At 44.9% G+C, this 22063-nt stretch overlaps 1 protein-coding gene and 1 long non-coding RNA gene across 2 annotated transcripts in view; one reads left to right on the forward strand and one right to left on the reverse strand.

The window, feature by feature from the left end:
* The window catches only part of SND1 (staphylococcal nuclease and tudor domain containing 1), a 977252-nt gene that overhangs the window by 389449 nt on the left and 565740 nt on the right, over window positions 1–22063 (forward strand). The gene's annotated exons all lie outside the window — the stretch shown is intronic.
* Window positions 7478–9790, reverse strand: LOC137561337 (uncharacterized). Its single transcript, XR_011029968.1, has 2 exons — window positions 9450–9790; window positions 7478–7577 (listed from the first exon to the last, which is right to left on the reverse strand). It is a non-coding gene; the product is annotated as an uncharacterized lncRNA (long non-coding RNA).

A 22063-nucleotide genomic window follows, 5' to 3' on the forward strand; every position in this document is an offset into this window, starting at 1 on the left:
AAACTTAGGAGAAAAAGGGAATTTAATAAGGGCTAATGTCTGTTTAGGATGTGTACCTAAAGGAAAACAGTATGAGGCTGGTTTCACAGTGGGACGTTAAAGTTCCACGTTACAGCAGCCAGTAACGCAGCCCAACTCAAAGCACTGTAAAATCAATGGGCTGTTCACAGTGCACACGTTGCGTTAGGGTATAACGCTGCACGTTAAATGAAAGTGCAGCATGCTGTACGTTATACCCCTATAGAGCTGCGTTAGATTGTTTGCACATTCTCAGTGACTAGCCACATGGCTAATTAATATTCACTGCACTGTGATGACTCGTGGTAGGACTCGTAGTGTTGTCCGGATCATGAACGAATCGTTCATTTGATCCGAATCTTTTTTGTGAGTCGAATCATCCGGATCATCACAATGAAAGATTCGGTTCACAGTGGATGTCTGTCTGAAAGAAACAGGAACATACAGAATGTCCAGTGCAGGGAAAGTCCTGTCCTGCTAGACATTTCACCCCCAGTCTGCTTCCCTAGTAAAATGATTCAAATGATTTGGTTCAAAGATCCGGATCTTTTCAATGATCCAATTCGAATGATCCGAATCCTTAAAAAGATCCAGACTTCACATCACTATCCTGGAGCGGCTGCTTTGAGAGCCGCATAACACAGCTCAATCTGACGTCCAACTTCAACACCACCATGCGTTGTTAGGGGCACATTATGCGACCTTAACGTCCCCTAAAACGCAAGGTCTTGGTGTGAAAGTAGCCTAAAAGATATACTTACCAACATAATGTATAGCCTCTCCTGTCACCTCCAAGCTTCTTACGGTGTTCAATTTTCCCTAAATCTTGCTGCCTTAGCCCCCTTTCAGAGCTCTGACTGAGACCAGTCAGAGCCCAGCACATGCACAATCCACCCCATGTGTCCACAGTATTGCGCTTCTGCAAGGCTGTACACAGCAGCCATGGCCAAGAGCATCCACTGCATGCATCCAAGTGGGAGCATGTACAGTGAAGGTGCACAGATGGACTGTGAATGCATCCACCAGAGTTCCAAATGGGGAGGCTACAGTGGGAAGATGGAGGGGAGGCTGACCCAGTAGGACCCATTTCTCCTATTCTTCATTTTCCCTCATGCCTACCTTAAAGGACAACTCTAACGAGAGGGCTATGGAAACTGCCATATTTATTTCCTGTTAACCGATGCCAGTTGCCTGGCAGGCCTGCTGATCTATTTGGCTGCAGTAGTGTCTGAATAACACCAGAAACAAGCATGCAGCTAAACTTGACGGATCGGACAATATCAAACACCTGGTCTGCTGCATTCTTGTTCAGGGTCTATGGCTAAAAGTATTAGGGGCAGATGATCAGCAGGACAGCCAGGCAACTGACATTGTTTAAAGCAAAATAAATATGTCAGCCTCCATATCTCTCATGTTAGTTGTCCTTTAAGTTTTGAATCTTTATCTCAGAAGGCTTAGGCCTCGTTCACATCAGAGGAGCGCAGATGGCCGTGCGATGCGAACGCAGCGCATCCGATCACACTCCATCTGCGCCCGCTGCGCTGCTGATTCCATCCATTGACAGTGATGGGATCAGCTCTGCACTTCCGGGCAAAATGCAGCCAGCAGTACGCAAGCGCTTCCCAGCACATCGTTCTGCTGCGGAGCGTAGTAGATGTGAGCGGTAGAAGGGCAGTCTATGTCCTTCTGCCGTTCCTGCGTTTCAGCACATCATGCGCACTTCCATATCCACACAGAAGCGCGTATGATGTGAACGAGGCCTTACAACTTACACAGCTGAGTGGAGGAATAGGAGCATTAATGTGCAGTATGCTAAACTCACTTGGCCGCTGCTTACGTATTCTACGTATTCTCATGCAAAGAAGAGACTTGACTTCTTAATCTACTACAGATTTAAACAAGAATACACCTGGAAATTTGAGTGCAAAATCTGACTTAGCACTCATGTTGATCTATGCACTGCTACCTAGAATTGTGTTTTAAATGCAGTTTCATTCTTTATGCAGCCAAAGCCCATAAATATTTGTATCTTCAATTCTGGGTTTGAATAAAGGTGGAGCAGAATTTACAATCTTGTATGTAAGGTAAAGGTGTATTACAGCTTGACTCCAGGGCATAAGATACATGAGGAGCTGAGAAATAGTATATATATATATATATATATATATATATATATATATATATATATATATATATATATATATATATATATATATATATATATATATTATACTGTATTTGGTGGTTGTTGGATATGGCCACTTTTTCTAATCTTGACACAGTCAATGACTAAGTTTGTGACCTTTGGGGTCCTTGACATCAATAATGTGAGAATGGAAGCAGTTTAAATTTTCCTATTGAAATCAATCAAACAAATCTGGCTGTTTGTGGCTCTGCCCCTTTTTGTGAACCCCAGTTACCCAATGACCGACTGTAGCAGGTTTGAGAACTCAATACATATACATTGTAAGAATGGCAGCAATTTAAATATTCAGCTTAAAAATCAATATGTGAATTTTGATTGGTGTAGGCTACACCCACTTTCCTGAATATTATTTTGTCTCCCAGTGACCAACTGTGCCAAGGTTGAGAACTCTGCAATTAACAGTCTAAGAATGGCTGCAGTTTACATCTCCTCATTTAAAATGAGTGGCTGAAATTTGGTTGGCTTTTTAAAGGAACACTATCGCTTAGGGCCCTTTTCCACCTGCAATCGCTAGCGTTCATGCTGAACGCTAGCGATTGCTGAATCGCAAAACCGGCGATTCCCCCGACGTTTGCGGCCGCGATTTTGCTATGCTAAGCAGTGCATAGCAAAATCGCGGCAATTATCGCTCCGCCGCGCGTTCGCGTTCCCGACAAAAGCGAATCGCGGTAGTGGAAATGACCTACCGCGATTCCTATGTTAAAAAGCAAACCGTAGCGATTGTAAAATCGCTAGCGGTTTGCGGTTTTGCGATTCAGCCAGCGCAAACGCGCTGGTGGAAAAGGGCCCAGTACGTTTTTTTTATTCCCATTGGGATATGAATAGTTTGAGAAGTGCTGTTAAGTATGGGTGTATACATTTCAATGTTTATCTTTTTGTTTACTGTTCTCAAATTCCTTTCACATTTCAGTGTTGCCAAATCTGACGGCTGAGTGAATCATGAGGAGGGGGATTCCCTCACACTACATTTGTTAACCCTGTGTGAGAGAAAGCTCTGACTGCAACTGCCAGTCTCTGAGAGCTCTCTGCAGAAAGCAGAGGAAATTTATCTTATGTGCAACATAAACATTTGTAATCGCATGTGAAACCTGACACCACAGGCATTTCATAGAACTCTGCTTCAATATTCCACTGTTCTTAGCATTTCAGACTGCAGAGATTCACCTAGGCAAATGAGACATTCCAAACGTAGCTAAAATCTACACACAGTGAAATTACAGCCTTTGCCTCTGATCTTTAACATGAAAAATAGGAAAATGTTTACAATGCTACTTACACATTATTTGTACAATGTAATTTTAGAATACTTGGTTTGATATTGTTCTTTTAAAGGGGCACTACAGCGAAAAACTGTAAAATTTAAAATAAGTGCAAACATATATAAATAAGAAGTACATTTTTCCAGAGTAAAATGAGCCATAAATTACTTTTCTCTAATGTTGCTGTCACTTACAGTAGGTAGTAGAAATCTGACAGAAGTGACAGGTTTTGGAATAGTCCATCTCTTCATAGGGGATTCTCAGCAAGGTGTAACAAATTCCACGACGCCGGACGGATTGCGGAAATCTGGTCGCATCCGTTCCGGCATGCAGACTTTCCAATGCGGAATGCGGAAATTTGTCCGCATCCGCCGTGCAAGATTGTCCGGGCGCACCGCGCCAAACTCACCGGCGTGCTGCACATCAGGGCTCTGCCATCTTGCCTCTAGGGGGTGCGCGTGTGCGCCAGGCACGCCTTTATACCCCTAGAAAGCGTGTCAGCTGACCTAGAGGTCAGCTGACGTTTTTTGCCTGCCCTGATTGGTTGCTGCTTGGGGTGGAGACTTCTCTCCCAGGCAGTATATAAGGAAGTGCTTTTCAGTTACACTTCGTCTTTGTTTGCGATACCCTGTGTCAGCAGTCAGACCTAGTCAGTTCCCGTGTGACAATCCGGCAGGACCCCGGCTCTTGTTACACTTAGCCAGTCTTGTATTCGATATTGCGTTGTATACTGGTTTATCGCCAGTATATACGCATATTGAACTGTATTGATTTCTTGTGTATGACTCTGTGCCTGTCTTGACCATCCTTCTGTTTTCTGATTCTGTACTTTGCCAGCCCGTACCGTTATCGACTATTGGCTTGGTTTCTGACTATTCTCTCGTCTCACGTTTCTGTACTGTTGCCGAACCTCTATTTGTCTGACCTTTCTCCCTTCAGTGGAACGTCTCCCACTGTAGGGTAACTATCTGAGGCTTGGCTCTCTGAGACGCCCGCCCTAGCAGAACGTTACTGCCAGAGGCCGAGATTCCTCCACTGCGTCCCTTGGAGGATCTCAAACACGGGGTTCCCATTCAGAGGTAACCACACCTCTGAGGAATTACCGAGTGGTGGACATTTCCAAAAACTTGTGTATTTATTCTGCATTGTATTTTGGTGCACTATTCGTGTGTCTACTCCCTTTTGATCTGCCCGCATTATTAGCAATTCCGCAGATTGCTATATAATCGGGTCAATCCTTGTATTATTGGTGATTCTGCGGATCACCAATAATCAAGGCTCTGGGTGTGACACTGATCTTCACAGATCGTTACACAAGGCTTTTATTCTTTATAAAGATATTCCCTGAAAAGGATTCATACAAAGATCCTGGCCAGCTTCCCTGCTCCATACAGTTTTTGAGCAGTTGGACAAAGCAACTGCCATTCACTAAGTGCATTTGAAAATAAATATATCCTTGAGAATCCCCTATAAAGAGATGGTCTAGTCCAAAACCTGTCACTTCTGTCAGATTTCTACTACCATTTCTACTACATGTGTGCCATGTAAGTGACAGCAACATAGGAGAAAAGTAATTTATGGCTCATTTTACTCTGGAAAAAATGTACTACTTATTTGTATATGTTTGCACATATTTTACATTTTACAGTTTTTCGCTGTAGTACCCCTTTAACCACCCTGGCGGTATTGACAAGCTCAGCTCGTCCAGGAAAAACTTCCTGAAAGCGGTATTGACGAGCTGAGCTTGTCAATACCGCCAGGGAGATTTCTTGTTTCTCTGCCCCGCCGGCTGCACTTTTCCCTCATCAGAGGGATTCCCCAGGATGGCTGGATGCCTGTCAGCACGCTGTGGGTAGCGATCTGTGCTACCCACAGCATACTGAACTAGCATCCAGCCACCCTGGGAATCCCTGTACAGCCGACGGGGCAGAGAATTTTTGGGGCTGTGCAGGGATTCCCCTTCTGTGCCGGCAGGTGGCTGGTGCGGGGATCCTCTCTGTGCGGGCGGGGCAGGGGGGTAGATCCTTGTACTGTACATGCAGGTGACCCTTTTGTGGGGGGGGGGGGGGGGGGCGGGTATCCCCTTCTATGGGGCTGGTCTTGGCCGGTCTGGGACACCCCCTTCTGTGCGGGGGGGGGGGGGGGGGTGTACCCTTCTCTGCGAGCTGTGGGTGGCCTCTCCCTCCTCCCCCCCCCCCCCCCCATCCCTCCCTCTCTGTCCTCCATGCCCCCCCCCAAGTCCCGTGTCTCCCCCCTGTCAGAAGCCCTGTTTTACTCACCTGGGGGCTTTCTCCTGTGCCGGCCGCAATGGACACCCTCCTCCTCCATCGCTGAAGTCCCGGTCTGTGTAATTACAGTACGCGGCTCGGTGACGTCACCAAGCCGCGTACTGTAATTACAGAGAACACGAGACTTTGCGATGGAGGAGGAGGTGCGCCGCTTCCGCCGCAGGAGAAATCCCTCAGGTGAGTAGATCAGGGCTTCTGACGGGGGGGCACAGGGGATCAGGAGGGAGGGATGGGGAAGAGGAGGGAGAGGCCACCCACAGCCCACATAGATGGGGACACCCACCTCCCCCCCACCACAGAAGGGAGTGTCCCCGACCGATCATGGCTAGCCCCCAAAGAAGGGGATTACCCGCCCCCCCCACCCCCGCACACACAGAAGGGCCACCCGCACGCACAGTATGGGGATTCCCCCCTTCCCACAGAGGGGATCCCCGCCGGCCACTACCAGCCAGCACAGAAGGGGAGCCCCCCCACAGAAGGGACACCCGGACCACAGTCAGGGGGCAATGGGGGGGGGGGGCAGAGACACCCGCAAACCTGGCTCCCTATACATATCACTCCCTAGACCTGGCTGCACATCTGTCTCCTATACACCTGGCTGCACATCTGTCTCCTGTACACCTGGCTGCACATCTGTCTCCTGTACACCTGGCTGCAGATCTGTCTCCTATACACCTGGCTGCACATCTGTCTCCTATACACCTGGCTGCACATCTGTCTCCTATATACCTGGCAAACATCTTGCTCCCTATATACCTGGCAAAACATCTGGCTAACTATTCCTGGCTAATACATCTGACTACACCTGGCTAATACATCTGGCTAACTACACCTGGCTGCACATCTGACTAACTACACCTGGCTGCACATCTGGCTAACTACACCTGGCTGCACATCTGGCTAACTACACCTGGCTGCACATCTGGCTAATACATATGGGTCTTCTACTCACCATTGGCATGCTGATCCTCTGATAGCTTCCCCAGTGCCTTCTTCAATGTCCCTTGGCGGATTTTGCTTCTCCCTTGGCGATCACATGTCCCCCGTTGATCGGCGTTGATGGCACCAGTGTCAAACAGCATCATCAAAATCTCACAGCAAACACTTTTTTTTTAAATTGAATACAATACAATAACCTGTATTGAATGCAATATAGAATAAAAAGATTGCAAAAAAAAAAATTGGTTGAAAATTATTGGAAATTAATTGAACCACTTTTTGCACGGAAATCCTGGGGAAATAGAATGCCAGGGTGGCTACTGCTCCACTCGCTTTCCCTGATTTTTGTTTTTTAACCTCGGTCACCAAGTGATCAATTTTGCCATGTTTGGGGACTCTGGCTTAATTACTGTGAGAATGGCAGCCTTCTAAATAAAATGTAGAGAAAACGAGAGCCCAATATAGTGTAGTATGTTAAGCATAAATGAAGTAAAGGTTATCGTGAGAAAATTAGACTCACAAACGTGGGTTACCACAAAGGCAACCACTGTATAGGCAGGTGAGGAGATTAGACCTGTCCTCACTCAGGGATAAGAAGTCGCTCTCTGTAGATGCGAAAGGGGGTAGATCACCCCTCCACCAGGGGTGGACACGGTATAGCAGTAGGAGAACAGAGGCGCCAGCGGGATAAAAGTGGATAAAAACTTTAAAATTTGCTGGGAGGAAGTGGTGGACTTACCTTCATAAAGCAGACACGAAAGACTATCTGAATTGCAGCAATCACATTTATTAAATAGTACCCCAAAAAAGTGCAACGCGTTTCGCAGGCCCAGCCCGCTTCATCAGGCAACAAACGTGGGAACAAAACTGTAGACAAGAGACAGTACATTATGCTATAGTAAATTCTGCAGTTACAAATTTGCATATCAATATATTGCATACCATAAAACATACCATCTGAAAAATTGCTTTGTGGAGATGGCATAAAAGAGTTGGGTGTACAAGTAAACAATAGGGGGTAGAGGCTGTGGTGCTCGTGATAGTAATGGGCTATGGGGTGTTTTTTACACAGATTTGCAATGAGTGGTATTGGTAATGGAAAAGGGTATATGTCAGCAAGAGTAATGGGTAATAGAGCATTGAGAAGAGAACAGGGGGCCAGAAATACAGGGTAAAGTGTGCAAATAAAATAACATAAAGAACTCACCAGCATTTCGGCAATAGCAGGTGTAGCTCCTCAGTGAAGTGGTGAGGAAGCTCAACTCCTTATATATACAGGTTCTTGCTAAAAGGGCCAATTGGCTGTGTGGGAGGTGTTAGGAGGGCGGAGTTAGGGTGAGTGTGCGAGCAGCCAATGGACTCTTGCCACATGTGTTCAGTGAGTTGGGTTTTTGGGAAGGGTGTGGGGTTAGGGCGGGCTTGTGAGTAACCAATGGGCTCTCGCCACCTGTGTTCAGTGTATTGGGTAGTTGGGGGGCGGGTACAGGTATCATGGTGACCAAATGTGCAGCTGAATAGCATACTGGTTGAATAGAGTACTGGTTAAGGGCACCGCTTTTGACATGGGAGACCAGGGTTCAAATCCCGGCCAGGGCCAGTAGTGTTTGGATGCTGTAAATGGGCAAAAGAATAAATTAAGTAAAAAAGAATATGCAAAGGTCTTTTTTAAGATTTAAATAAATATGATGATATAATGATAAATATAATTAGTATATTTGACAGGGATTGATGAGTAAAAGTATTTAGCTGCCATCTAGTGGACCAAAAAGTTATGACCCGGTCCTAAGACACAAGCACAAATAGACATGTAAGAGCAACATACAAATTAATAGAGACATATATAAAAAAATATATAAAAAAAAAAATGAAAAATAAAAAAGTTTTTCTTTTTTTTTCTTTTCCCTTTTCCTTTTTATAGAAAAAGGTCATACCAATAATAAACAAATATGGATCAACTTAATAGTCCTAGACAATTGTACCAATGGGTAGAAAGCACATAACACGCGTTGCACTTTTTTGGGGTACTATTTAATAAATGTGATTGCTGCTATTCAGACAGTCTTTCGTGTCTGCTTTATGGAGGTAAGTCCACCACTTCTTCCCAGCAAATGTTAACGTTTTTATCCGCTTTTATCCTGCTGGCGCCTCTGTTCTCCTACTGCTAGCCTTCTAAATGTTCCCATTGACATGAATGTCCCTTAAACCAGGCTCACATCCAGAACTGCTGGTGTATAGCAAGCAGATAGCTTATACATTTTATAGCCACATCAACCCAACATGCAAGACAGCCTGTTTCAGACTTTCTGGTCCTCATCAGTGCATGGCATGGATTGATACAGAGCTATGGGATAGGGCTTGGACAAGTACTGCAGAATGCCCAGAGAGCTCATGGTGACTCGGAACCACTAGGAAGGTGGAGGAAGCTAATACAGACCAAAACACTTTCCTGCTAAAAAGCAACAGAGTTGCTGGGCTAATGTGGCTCTATAAATGTATAAGCTATAGGCTAGCTAAACACCAGTAGCTTGGCTTTAGGGGCACACAGAGATAGTTTGCATATTTAGGAGTGATGCATCATGGGAAACCACAGTTGCTCAATTATTACCAGTAGCTGAATGATTGCAAATACCTTTCTATTTTAAAGGACCACTATCGCGAAAATTCTAACATTTAAAATACATGTAAACACAAACAAATGAGAAGTACATTTCTTCCATAGTAAAATGAACCATAAATTACTTTTTTTTTTCCTGTGCTGCTATCACTTACAGCAGGTAGTAGCAAAAAAGTTTCTGTACCGTGTTAGCCAAACAAATTATATAGGTAGAAAAATGTTTTGTAAAAAATACGGTAATACTTTTAATGGCTAACTGAATTATGCTAAATTATGGAAGCTTTCTGGGATCTAGTCCCCTTCTTCAGGCATATTTCCAGATGTTAGCTGAAGTAAAACACTGATGCAGGTAAATGGTAAACACGAAGATGACAGTTGTGCTGGTTACTGTTTATCCGTTAGGTGTCAGGTGATCAGCAGGCTGGAGCCAGTGAGTTAGTGCAACCATACATGAAATCCAGCAGGTTTCTGAAGATCATGAAGCCAAATCAATCATGTTACATAAGGTGTCATGAATCCTGTTCCACAATTTAAACCTTCTGTTAAAGTCTTGAATATTTTCATAAATTTGTACTCAGAAATTTTTGAAGTTACCCTTAAGAACAAGTACTTTTAGATCTTGCATGCTGTGGCCTGGTTCACAGAAGTGTTGGCCCACTGGTGTGTCCATTTTACCCTCATTGATTTTAAAGAGGTGATGGTTCATTCTTGTGTGCAGTTTTTGTTCTGTTTCTCCTATATAGATTCCTCTTCAGGGGCATTTAATGCAGCGTATCATGTATACAACATTGGATGACTCACAGGAAAATTGGTCTTGCATTTGATATTTCTGTGAGTTTGGTATTTGTATTTGGCTTGTGCCCAAAATATAAGGGCAGGTCTCACACCTTGTGTTATTGCAAGGTAATGTGCTTGGAGTAGAAATGTGACAGAACCGACAGGTTTTGGACTAGTCCATCTCCTCGTGAGTGATTCTCAGCATGACCTTTGTTTATAAAGACACTCTCTGCAAAGGATTTATCCAAAATGCTGCCCTCCCTGCTCACGGCACACTTTGTTGGCAGTTGGACAGAGCAACTGCCATTTACTAAGTGCTTTTGAAAATGAAGAAAACCCTGAGAATCCCCCATGAAGAGATGGGCTAGTCCAAAACCTGACGGTTCTGTCAGATTTCTACTACCTGCTGTGACAGCAGCATAAGAAAAAGTTTAAAGCCCAATTCCAGGAAAATGTTTGTTTTAGTTTTGGGTAGGTGGTTGTAGGATCAGAACCTGTTTTGTAACTTAATACTTCCCCCATGTCTACATACATTGGAATATATCCTGTCCAGTGTACTGGGAAAGAGGTAGAATCTGTCCTTCATTTCCTGCACGCAAAACTACGAATTTAAATAAATTTGCTTTTTTTTGTTTGTTAGAATTTACTTTACAACCAAATTAACACATACAGCCATGCCACAATGTAAAATAATGATCTGATTCTTGCTTCCCCTTAGTGCCTAGCAGATCCTTACTTCACCCTCAGTGCTTATGTGAGCTGCACAAGCCTGTTAGACCCATCTTTTTAAACAGTTGTATTTTTTGTAATTTTTTTTTACTCTGTTTATCAGCAGTGACCTTTTTGTTACGTAAATAAAACCAGTGAGGCATTAACCACCTTAGCCGCTCAGGCCCTGCTGGGCCGATTTGGATCAAATAAAAAGCAGCACACGCAGCCGGCACTTTGCCAGCCGCGTGTGCTGCCTGATCGCCGCCGCAGCAGCGGCGAAAGAGGGTCCCCCCAGCCGCCCGAGCCCTGCGCAGCCGGAACAAATAGTTCCGGCCAGCGCTAAGGGCTGGATCGGAGGCGGCTGACGTCAGGACGTCGGCTGACGTCCATGACGTCACTCCGCTCGTCGCCATGGCGACCAGGAAAGCCAAACAAGGAGGGCTGCTCATTGCAGCCTTCCTTGTTAATTCTGATCGCTGGAGGCGATCGGAGTTATGCTCCAGGAGCGCCCTCTAGTGGGCTTTCATGCAGCCAACTTTTAGTTAGCTGCATGAAATAGTTTTTTTTTAATTTAAAAAAAAACCCTCCCGCAGCCGCCCTGGCGATCTCAATAGAACGCCAGGGTGGTTAAAGAGACACTGAAGCGAAAAAAAATTATGATATTATGATTTGTTTGTGTAGTACAGCTAAGAAATAAAACATTAGGATCAGAGACATAAGTCTAATTGTTTCCAGTACAGGAAGAGCTAAGAAAATCCAGTTGTTATCTCTATGCAAAAAAGCCATTAAGCTCTACGACTTTGAAAGTCGTGGAGAGGGCTGTCTTCTGATTTTTATTATCTCAACTGTTTCTGAAGTATTTACTTTTTCTCTGCCAGAGGAGAGGTCATTAGTTCAGACTGCTCTGAAAGAATCATTTTGAATGCTGAGTGTTGTGTAATCTGCACATATTATAGAATGATGCAATGTTAGAAAAACACTATATACCTGAAAATAAAAATATGAGAATATTTTCTTTGCTGCTAATCTTCTAGTAATTATTCATAGTACACAACCAATTCATTATATCATATATTTTTTTTCGCTTCAGTGTCTCTTGAACTCTAGGTGCTTGACTGAGATCTTTTTTATTATAATATTGCAGTATTTAGAATATCTGTTCTGCACATAGTGATTTTTCTCTCACGCCACAGCTTTGTGTGGTGGTTAGCTGTCTTACCTTTGTTAGAATCCTTTTTTGGTTAAAATTGTGTACTTCTTATCCTCATCAGTGTCTAGGCAGTGTATTAATGGAAGCACCGCTTTGAAAACTTAATGGATCAGTGTAGTCTGACAGCATACACGCCATACTGAGGCTAAAGCACATTCCTTTATAATTGGTCCCGTGGTGACTGCATGGTCTCCATCCACGTAGCAACGTACACTGAAGCACAACATGTCTGACATGCCTAAGCAGAGCGGACTTGTGAAGGTGTGCTTGAATCACGATAAGTGATTCTGATGGCCATGTGATACCTCTTTTTCCCTCTGACTGTGGTTAAAACACCCATTTGAACATTTTTTTTGTTTTTATGAATCCATGCAGTTGTGTTGGTATTAGTGTAGTGTACCACTGTGTATTTATATTCTTTCGGGAGAAAGAATTACCCCCCCCCCATGTTCAACCAGTTACACTTTAAAATGCTTGTTTCTAGATATTCACAGAAGAAAGCAGTTTTAATACTTGGTTTCTTTTATAAAACTGAACTCATAAAAACACACATGCCAAGCTTTTACGATTGTTACCTAACAGTCAACCTCTTGACTATAAATGCCATACCCTGTCCCAACTGAGCTCTGCAGCTCATCTCATCCACCTCTCTGTACACTCCTATGATGCTGCTGCTCCTCTTTGCTAATCCACCCATGGATGCCATTTACCCAGAGGATCCAGTTTAAACACCTAAAGGTGGCCACACACAATACAATAAAATGATCTGTTTTTACAGCAATTCGATAAGAACGATCGAAAACTTTTTTTTCATTCAACTGAAAAATCTGATCGGATTTCCTGTTTTTTTTTCCGATTTATATCGATCCGGAATGCCAGATATTTATTTTCAATTTCTACTAAAGATTGTATGGTGTGTGTTGGATTGTCAATTTATTAATATACACACCCTAGCAATTTTCTCAGTTTCCAATCATTTTTATCATAATTGGGAAAAAATGAACATAGGTGTGTGGTACATTGGTCAGATTTTTTTAAATGTTACAATCAGTCAGAAAAATTGATTGCCATTCTTAAATTGAACAGATATTTAAAAAATTGTATAGTTTGTGGCCACCTTAACACTGTCTTACAAAGCTGTAAGTTGTCCTCTCATACTCTAACTGCTGCTCATCTTGTGCCATTCTATCCTACATTTTGGTCACCTCCTTTCACTCTTTCATCCAGGATTCCTCATGAGTTTCCCCTTATCTTTGAAATGCTTTCACGTCTTGTGTGCCATGCAAGCCTTGAAAGCTCATTATTAAAAAGCACCTCTTTAGATAAACATTTAGTCTGCTTTAACCTCCCTTCAGAGATTTGTCAAAATGTATGCTATATGTTAAGACTTTCTACATCATCAATTAGATTTGTCACCTTGCCTTGTGTCTTCACCACACTCCCTGCTAGATTGTAATCTCACAAAGGCAGGGCCCCTACCCCTAAAGGAAACCTAAGTGCTCGTTTCCACTATTGCGGTGCGGAATCGCCTAGATTCCACTGCTGATAAAATTGCATGCAGATGCGATTCCGCACGTGTTTTTTGCCGCGAATTCGCATAGGTGAGGGTATATGCGATTTTAACCATGTCACTGCCTGTGTGAATTTACATTGGTACCTATGCGAATTCGCATGCGAATTTGCGGCAAAAAACGCATGGGGAAAACGCATGCGATTTCCCTATTAAATACATTGTGTGCGATTCCACACGCAGGCGAATTCTGCAGGGTGTTCCGTGCAGATTTTCTCCGCACAATAAAATGCTCCCGCAGACGCATAAGTGGAAACAGGCCCATTCACTTATATTGTCTATGCGAATCCGCATACGCAAGACGCATGCGGATTTGCGATAGTGGAAACGAGGCCTGAACCAAAAAAAAATGTTATACTTACCTGGGGCTTCTACCAACCCCATGCAGCCATCCTTTGCCCTTGCAGTCACTCATGGCTTTTCTGGTCCCCCGTTGCCAGCTAGTTACGTTTTTGCCGACTGGGAGTCGTCCAGCCGCCATGCGTACCTTTTTACGCATTCCCTCTGGTGCAGGAAGCTATCGCGGACATTAACACATACATTTTTACGTGTTACGGGTGCAAGGCGTAAAATTTTACGCCTTGCACCTGTAACACGTACAATGTATTTGTTAATGTCCGTGATAGCTTCCTGCACCAGCGGGAATGCGTAAAAAGGTACGCATGGCGGCCAGCCGACTCCCAGTCGGCAAAACCGAAACTAGCTGGCAGCGGGGGACCAGAAGAGCCATGAGTGACTGCGAGGGCAAAGGATTGCTGCATGGGGTTGGTAGAAGCCCCCGATAAGTGAAACTGCTTTTTTTTTTTTGGCTTAGGTTTCCTTTAATCTTTCTTGGTTTTTGGGTACTTATACTATAAAATGAGCATGCATCGGTATTGCTGGATATTACATGATTTATTTACCGTGTGTGGTGTTTCTGTATTTGTGTTGTTCGATGTTCTGATTTTACTTTGTGTGAACCATGTGTTATATTTATGGTTCACACTGTTGTCTGTATTCTACTCCTAGGAATATGATGAATTTTGTCATGGTTTTAACAAAAATTATAAGAAAAAGTGATTTGACCATCACTTTGCCTGTATATTTGCTCTGTAATTTAAAAGGATACATAATTCATGCAACTTACAAGCCAATTGATCAAGATTTGCTGCTGCTCTCGATCATGCTATTAATGTATCAGCTGCATGAAATCCATGGCTTTTAGGTAAAATTTGCCAAAATCAATCAGGCTTTACAGGGAACACAGGTGATTGAAATATGAGGTTACACTATCTGTCCAAATAATGCTCCAGATGGGGCTCATACCAGGGACCCCCCAGTCAAGCAGTGATTGTAGTGCTAATCAGGGCCGCAATGCACAGAAATGCCATTAATGCGGATCCGAGATGAAAAAGTAACTATAACAAATAACTTGTGTATATATCTTAAGTATATATAGTTTACACAGCATATCTAGCTGCAAACAGCTTCAAAAGTTTGATGATTTATTCCTGTGATACAATGGGGGCAGCCATGTTCTGTTTGTCACATTGTCACAGGCTGAGGGCTGGAGATGCTATCAGCTTGCCTGTGTTTAAATTCAGTCCCCTCTCCTCCTCCCTCCTTCCCTTTCCTCCTGCCTAGACTGAGCTCCCATAAGCCCTTTCTACAGTGCCAAGGCACAAAAGGAGCTGTGGGTGAGGCTTGTTTAGTTTATAGGGAATTAGAGTAGTAAAACAAAACAAAAAAGTATTTGGCTTGAGGAATGCCCTATAAACTATATGAAAGGAACACAACCATACAATGAGTAAAAGTTTATCTCGGATCCACTTTAAGTTGAGTTGGTAATTTCTTATCTAGTGTGGAAGAATAACCATCCTGCCAGTGTAAGCTGCGGACTTTCCTTCAGTCCATGCTTTTACAAAGTTATCACTGTAGTTTCTGAGTTATTGTTTCCAAGGTAACTGGTTTTAATGTCTGGACCTCATTTTTCCAAAAACTGCATTTCTGTTCTCCATGATAATGAGTTTGAGGTACTGGCAGACATCAAGTCACGCTGGTTACCCAACCAGAATATAAAAAAGAAATGGAATATTTAAAAAAAAGTTCAGCAAAGATATGTCTATTAAAGAATATTTTAAATGATTTATATAACAAAAGGACATTTTTTCCAGTTATGATGATACATATATTATGCACAGATGTGCATATAAATGTACATTTTATATCCAATTGAATATGGGTATTGTTACAGATTAAAAAGTATAGGTATTTAGCTTAAAGTGAACCTCCGGACTAAAAATCTACTCACCAGAACTGAAAAGGCTTGGTGTTTCTTTAACTGTTTCACAGCATCAGAACTTTGTTTTTCTTACCAAAGCATCATTTTTAGCTACATTTTTAGCTAAGCTCCACCCATCAAAGAAAACTGTCCGGGCTTTTTTTCCCTGGTGCAGTACAAAGCTTGATGGGATTTCTTATGATGTTCACGTTGCCTAGCAACTGGGAGGGGTGATTAGCACACAGGACAGTTGGAACTGTGTCTCATGCTCCGTCACCTCCTTTCAACCAAGAAGATGGCTGCCCTTATGAAATCACAAACCTTTGCCTGTTCTTTTAAAACAGTGTGGGTAAGAGATTATATTACCTATCTATTTTAATTAACATAACTAATGTAACTTAAAGAGAAACTCCAACCAAGAATTTAACTATATCCCAATCAGTAGCTGATACCCCCTTTTACATGAGAAATCTATTGCTTTTCACAAACAGACCATCAGGGGGCGCTGTATGAATGCTATTGTGGTGAAACCCCTCCCACAAGAAGCTCTGGGACCGCTGTACTTTTGGCAGTTTGTTACAATGTAACAAGGTTCACAGACAGGAAATAGCTGTTTACAGCTGTCTCCAACAGCCAAAACAGCTAGCAGCAGCTACATAACCTGCCCACAGTAAAAATGTCACCATGTAATGTCAGAATGTAAATCGGGGAGAGGAAAGATTTTACAATGGGCAAACACTGACTAAATCATTTATAGAGAATTATTGTAAAAATGAAGCACTTTTTTATTACACTATTTTCACTGGAATTCCTCTTTAATGACATTATGTTTGTTTAAGATGAAGTTCCTCTTTAAACCTTCTTATAAGCAAGGTCAGAAGCTAGTCCTACATTACACAGTGTTTTCACATGATTAGGTATTGGGTATTAGATTTTACAACTCATCAAATCAAACAAAAATCAATCAACACCTGGGGCCTCCGTTGATTAATTTTGTTTATTACTATTAAGCTTATTACTATTGATTACACATGGCGCTGGGGGAAGGGAGGTTGCTAACATGTGCTAGTGTACTTTGAGTAGTACCAAGCTAACTGTGGCTGCTGTACAGTCCCCTTGCAGTGTTCTACTGAACAATTGCTACTCTGTATAATATGTCTGATATAGATATAGAATGTGTGCTACACTATGAACAATTTTTGGATTGGGTGCCTGTTGATTAGTATAGGGCTAGCATTAAAGTAGAAACATTTTTACTGTATGATTTACACATAATATTGGTAGGAACCAAAGGAGAAACAGAAGATGAAACCACTTCTGTCTCTTAAGCCTGGTGTACACGCTAGGTGAAACTTGGCCCAGGTATCTGATAACACCTCTGCCGATAATCTAGCTGTGTACAGTGTCTTCCAATACTTCCCCAATGCGACGATTTGGCCAATTGCTGGCTAAGAACATTGTTCTCTCCAATAACCCCACCATCTGTTGCACATCACTTACAGGTAGTGTTGGGCGAACATCTAGATGTTCGGGTTCGGGCCGAACATGGCCGCGATGTTCAGGTGTTCGACCCGAACTCCGAACATAATGGAAGTCAATGGGGACCCGAACTTTTGTGGTTTGTAAAGCCTCCTTACATGCTACATACCCCAAATTTACAGGGTATGTGCACCTTGGGAGTGGGTACAAGAGGAAAAAAAAATTAGCAAAAAGAGCTTATAGTTTTTGAGAAAATCGATTTTAAAGTTTCAAAGGGAAAACTGTCTTTTAAATGCGGGAAATGTCTGTTTTCTTTGCACAGGTAACATGTTTTTTGTCGGCATGCAGTCATAAATGTAATACATATAAGAGGTTCCAGGAAAAGGGACCGGTAACGCTAACCCAGCAGCAGCACACGTGATGGAACAGGAGGAGGGTGGCGCAGGAGGAGAAGAAGGCCACGCTTTGTGAGACACAACAACCCCGGCCTTGCATGAGGGCAAGAAGCGTGCGGATAGCATGCTTTGTACCGCCATGCAGTCATAAATGTAATAAAGATAAGTGGTTCAATAAACAGGGACCACGCGGCAACGCTAACCCAGCAGCAGCAGACGTGATGGAACAGGAGCAGGCGCAGGAGGAGAAGGCCACGCTTTGTGAGACACAACAACCCAGGCCTTGCATGAGGGCAAGAAGCGTGCGGATAGCATGCTTTGTACCGCCATGCAGTCATAAATGTAATAAAGATAAGTGGTTCAATAAACAGGGACCACGCGGCAACGCTAACCCAGCAGCAGCAGACGTGATGGAACAGGAGCAGGCGCAGGAGGAGAAGGCCACGCTTTGTGAGACACAACAACCCAGGCCTTGCATGTGGACAAAAAGCGTGCGGATATAGCAGCAATGCTTTTTGCCGCCATGCAGTCATAAATGTAATACAGATGAGAGGTTCAATAAACAGGGCCCGGAAACGCAACACCATCCCAGATGTTCATTGGTCATGTTACTTGGTTGGGGTCCTGGAGTGTTGCGTAGTCATTTCCAATCCAGGATTGATTCATTTTAATTTGAGTCAGACGGTCTGCATTTTCTGTAGAGAGGCGGATACGCCGATCTGTGACGATGCCTCCGGCAGCACTGAAACAGCGTTCCGACATAACGCTGGCTGCCGGGCAAGCCAGCACCTCTATTGCGTACATTGCCAGTTCGTGCCAGGTGTCTAGCTTCGATACCCAATAGTTGAAGGGTGCAGATGGATGGTTCGACACAGCTACGCCATCTGACATGTAGTCCTTGACCATCTTCTCCAGGCGATCGGTGTTGGAGGTGGATCTGCACGCTTGCTGTTCAGTGGGCTGCGGCTGCATGGGTGTCAGAAAATTTTCCCACTCCAAGGACACTGCCGATACCATTCCCTTTTGGGTACTAGCTGCGGCTTGCGTTGTTTGCTGCCCTCCTGGTCGTCCTGGGTTTGCGGAAGTCAGTCTGTCTGCGTACAACTGGCTAGAGGAGGGGGAGGATGTCAATCTCCTCTCTAAAGTCTCCACAAGGGCCTGCTGGTATTCTTCCATTTTGACCTGTCTGACTCTTTCTTCAAGCAGTTTTGGAACATTGTGTTTGTACCGTGGATCCAGAAGGGTATAAACCCAGTAATTGGTGTTGTCCAGAATGCGCACAATGCGTGGGTCACGTTCAATGCAGTCTAGCATGAATTGAGCCATGTGTGCCAGAGTCCCACCAGAATCCTCATCATCCTCTTGTGAGCATTGTGATAGTTGTTGTGATGCATCATAGTCGTCACCTTCCTCCTGGTCTGCTTCTGCTGACCATTCGCGTTGAATTGTGGAAGTCCAACGTGCACCGCTCTGGCCCTCGTCAGTGGTGGCATGAAATTCCTGCTCCAACTCCAGCTGTTCCTCCTCCTCTTCTTCGTCATAGCTGCTGGGGCCAGCGTTCCCTGAGGCGGATGGCCTGATGTTGGTACCATCACGCTGATCGTTTTCTCCTTCAGATTCCCCCAGTTGCATCATGACAGCTGTTTCCTTGATTTTTAACATCGACCTCTTCAGTAAACACAGCAGTGGTATGGTAATGCTGACTGAAGAGTTGTCACTGCTCACAAGCAACGTGGATTGCTCAAAATTTTGGAGGACTTGGCAGAGGTCCAACATGTTGGCCCAATCGGATCCACAGAAGCTTGGCAGCTGGCCGGATGCGCCTCGGTACTGCGCCGTCATGTACTGGACCACTGCACTCTTCTGCTCGCAAAAGCGGGCTAGCATGTGCAGCGTAGAATTCCAGCGCGTAGGGACATCACACAGCAAGCGATGGTGGGGGAGATTGAAGCGCTCCTGCATCTTGGCGAGTGCCCCCGAAGCAGTACTGGAATTTCTACAATGTTTGGACACTCGACGCACCTTCAACAGCAGATCGGGCACGCCTGGGTATGTCCTCAGGAACCGCTGAACTACTAGGTTCATCACGTGCGCCAGGCAAGGGATGTGTGTCAGCTTAGCCAACCTTAAAGCGCGAATGAGATTACTCCCATTATCACACACAACCATGCCCGGTTTCAGGTCCAGCGGTGCCAGCCACAAATCCGTCTGTTCCTTTATTCCCCTCCAAATTTCCTCCCCTGTGTGCTGCTTATCCCCAAGGCAGATTAGCTTCAGCAACGCTTGCTGACGCATGCCAACAGCTGTGCTGCACTGCTTCCACGATCCTACTGCTGCTGGGTTAGCGTTTCCGGATGAGGTACAGCTTTGAGATGCGTTGGAGGAGAAGGAGTCAGAGAGGTAGGTGCTGCTGTTATCCAGTGGGAGGGACGGCGGTGCAGCTGTTTGTGGCGTGGGCAACACCCGTGCCGTAGCAGGTGAGGAATCGCTGCCAGGCTCCACAAGGTTCACCCAGTGCGCGGTAAGGGAGATGTATCGACCCTGGCCGAACGCACTCGTCCAGGTGTCAGTGGTGAGGTGAACCTTGCAGGCAACGGCATTCTTCAAGCTTCGGGTTATTTTGCTGACCACGTGCTCATGCAACTCAGGCACTGCAGAGCGTGCAAAGTGGTAGCGGCTGGGAACCACGTAACGTGGGATGGCCACTGACATCATGCCCTTGAAGCTGTTTGTCTCCACCAATCGATATGGCAGCATTTCGCAGGCCAGAAGCTTGGCTATGCTGGCTGTTACTGCCACGGCCCGGGGGTCATTTGCTGGCAATTTCCTCTTGCGCTCAAACATCTCCGACACAGACAACTGAACCGTAGCGCTGCACACGGAAGGGCTGTTGGTTGTTGTGTTTGATGAACACTGGGAGACCTCAAGAGCACTACTCCGGAAAGTGACAGTGTCAGCGTCGTCTGATGTTTGTGAATGTTGTGAACCACGCAATGGCTGGGCTACTGCTGCTGCTGAGGCGGGTCTGGTGAACCCAAGGGAGGCAGTGTTGTTTCTGGTACCCTGTCCTGACGCGTTTGCCCAAAGAGTGGGATGTTTGGATAGCATGTGACGGCTCATGCTGGTGGTGGAGAGGTTGTTAATATTTTTCCCCCTGCTCAGGCGGGTCTTGCACACCTTGCAAATCGCCATGGTAACATCCTCAGTGCAGTCTTCAAAGAAAGCCCAGACTTTGGAGCACCTGCCTCCTTGCTGGCGATTTCTGTTTGCTCCTCTTTTGCCTCTCACTTGAACTTCCACGCTTGTGGTGCCTGAAATTGCGCGCCGCCTACCTTGTGGCACAAGGCGAACTCGTGCAGCAGTGTGTTCTTCAACAGACTCATCTGTGCTGCTGCTACGACGGCGATGTTCTCGTTCACAAACAAAATCTGGGTCTCTGTCCACATTGTCCATACCCTCCTCTTCCATCTCCTCAAACTCGTCATATGTCATTGTGGGCCACCGCCGTGGAGTAGAGCTCCCCACAACAACCTCTGCGCAGCACACTCCAACGTCGTCTTCCAGATCTTGTCGGCCGACCTCCTGCAATTGCAACCCCTCCTGCCCAAATTGCTCTGGGATTTGGGTTTCCGAGTCCTCTTCGGACTCGCCTTGTATTTCAGTGCGCGGTGCATTTCCCACAGTTAACGGTTGTGAATCCAGGCACAACATTTCTGGCTGTTCCTCCATTGACCTTTGAAAGGTGGAAGTTTGTTGGGCTGGGAATAGCTCCTGCGAATACCCCATTGTGTCCTGAGGTAATTCATCGGACTGGTTATCTGGCAGTTGTGTGCGTGGTGTCGCTGCCGGTTGTGTCAGCTTTGTGCCCACTGGCTCCTTGTAACTGGCTGAGGACTCGGACCTCGTGCGTGATGTGCTGGTGCTGCTTAACCCACTGCTGGACGCTTGAGAGGTCATCCAAGTAATTATCTGGTCCTGTTCTTTTGGATTTGTGAGGGTTGTTGTCCTGGACAACATGGGCGGTATTGAGTGGGTTTTCTTGGGTGCTCCCCTGTGGCCTGTACGTGAACCGTCAGGGGAAACACCTCTTCCCTTGCCCCTCCCTCTTTCACCGGATTTCTTCCTCATTTCACTTATCCTTACAGTACACGCTGACTGGCAGCAGTACAGTGGCAGTACAGAAATGCTATACAGTACCACTATTCCCAGCAGCGACACAGAGCACAATGCTATACAGTGACGGGTGAGCGGTGTACCACTATTCCCAGCAGCGACACAGAGCACAATGCTATACAGTGACGGGTGAGCGGTGTACCACTATTCCCAGCAGCGACACA

Source organism: Hyperolius riggenbachi, chromosome 3, assembly GCF_040937935.1.
Source record: "Hyperolius riggenbachi isolate aHypRig1 chromosome 3, aHypRig1.pri, whole genome shotgun sequence".
Taxonomy (NCBI): Eukaryota; Metazoa; Chordata; class Amphibia; order Anura; family Hyperoliidae; genus Hyperolius; species Hyperolius riggenbachi.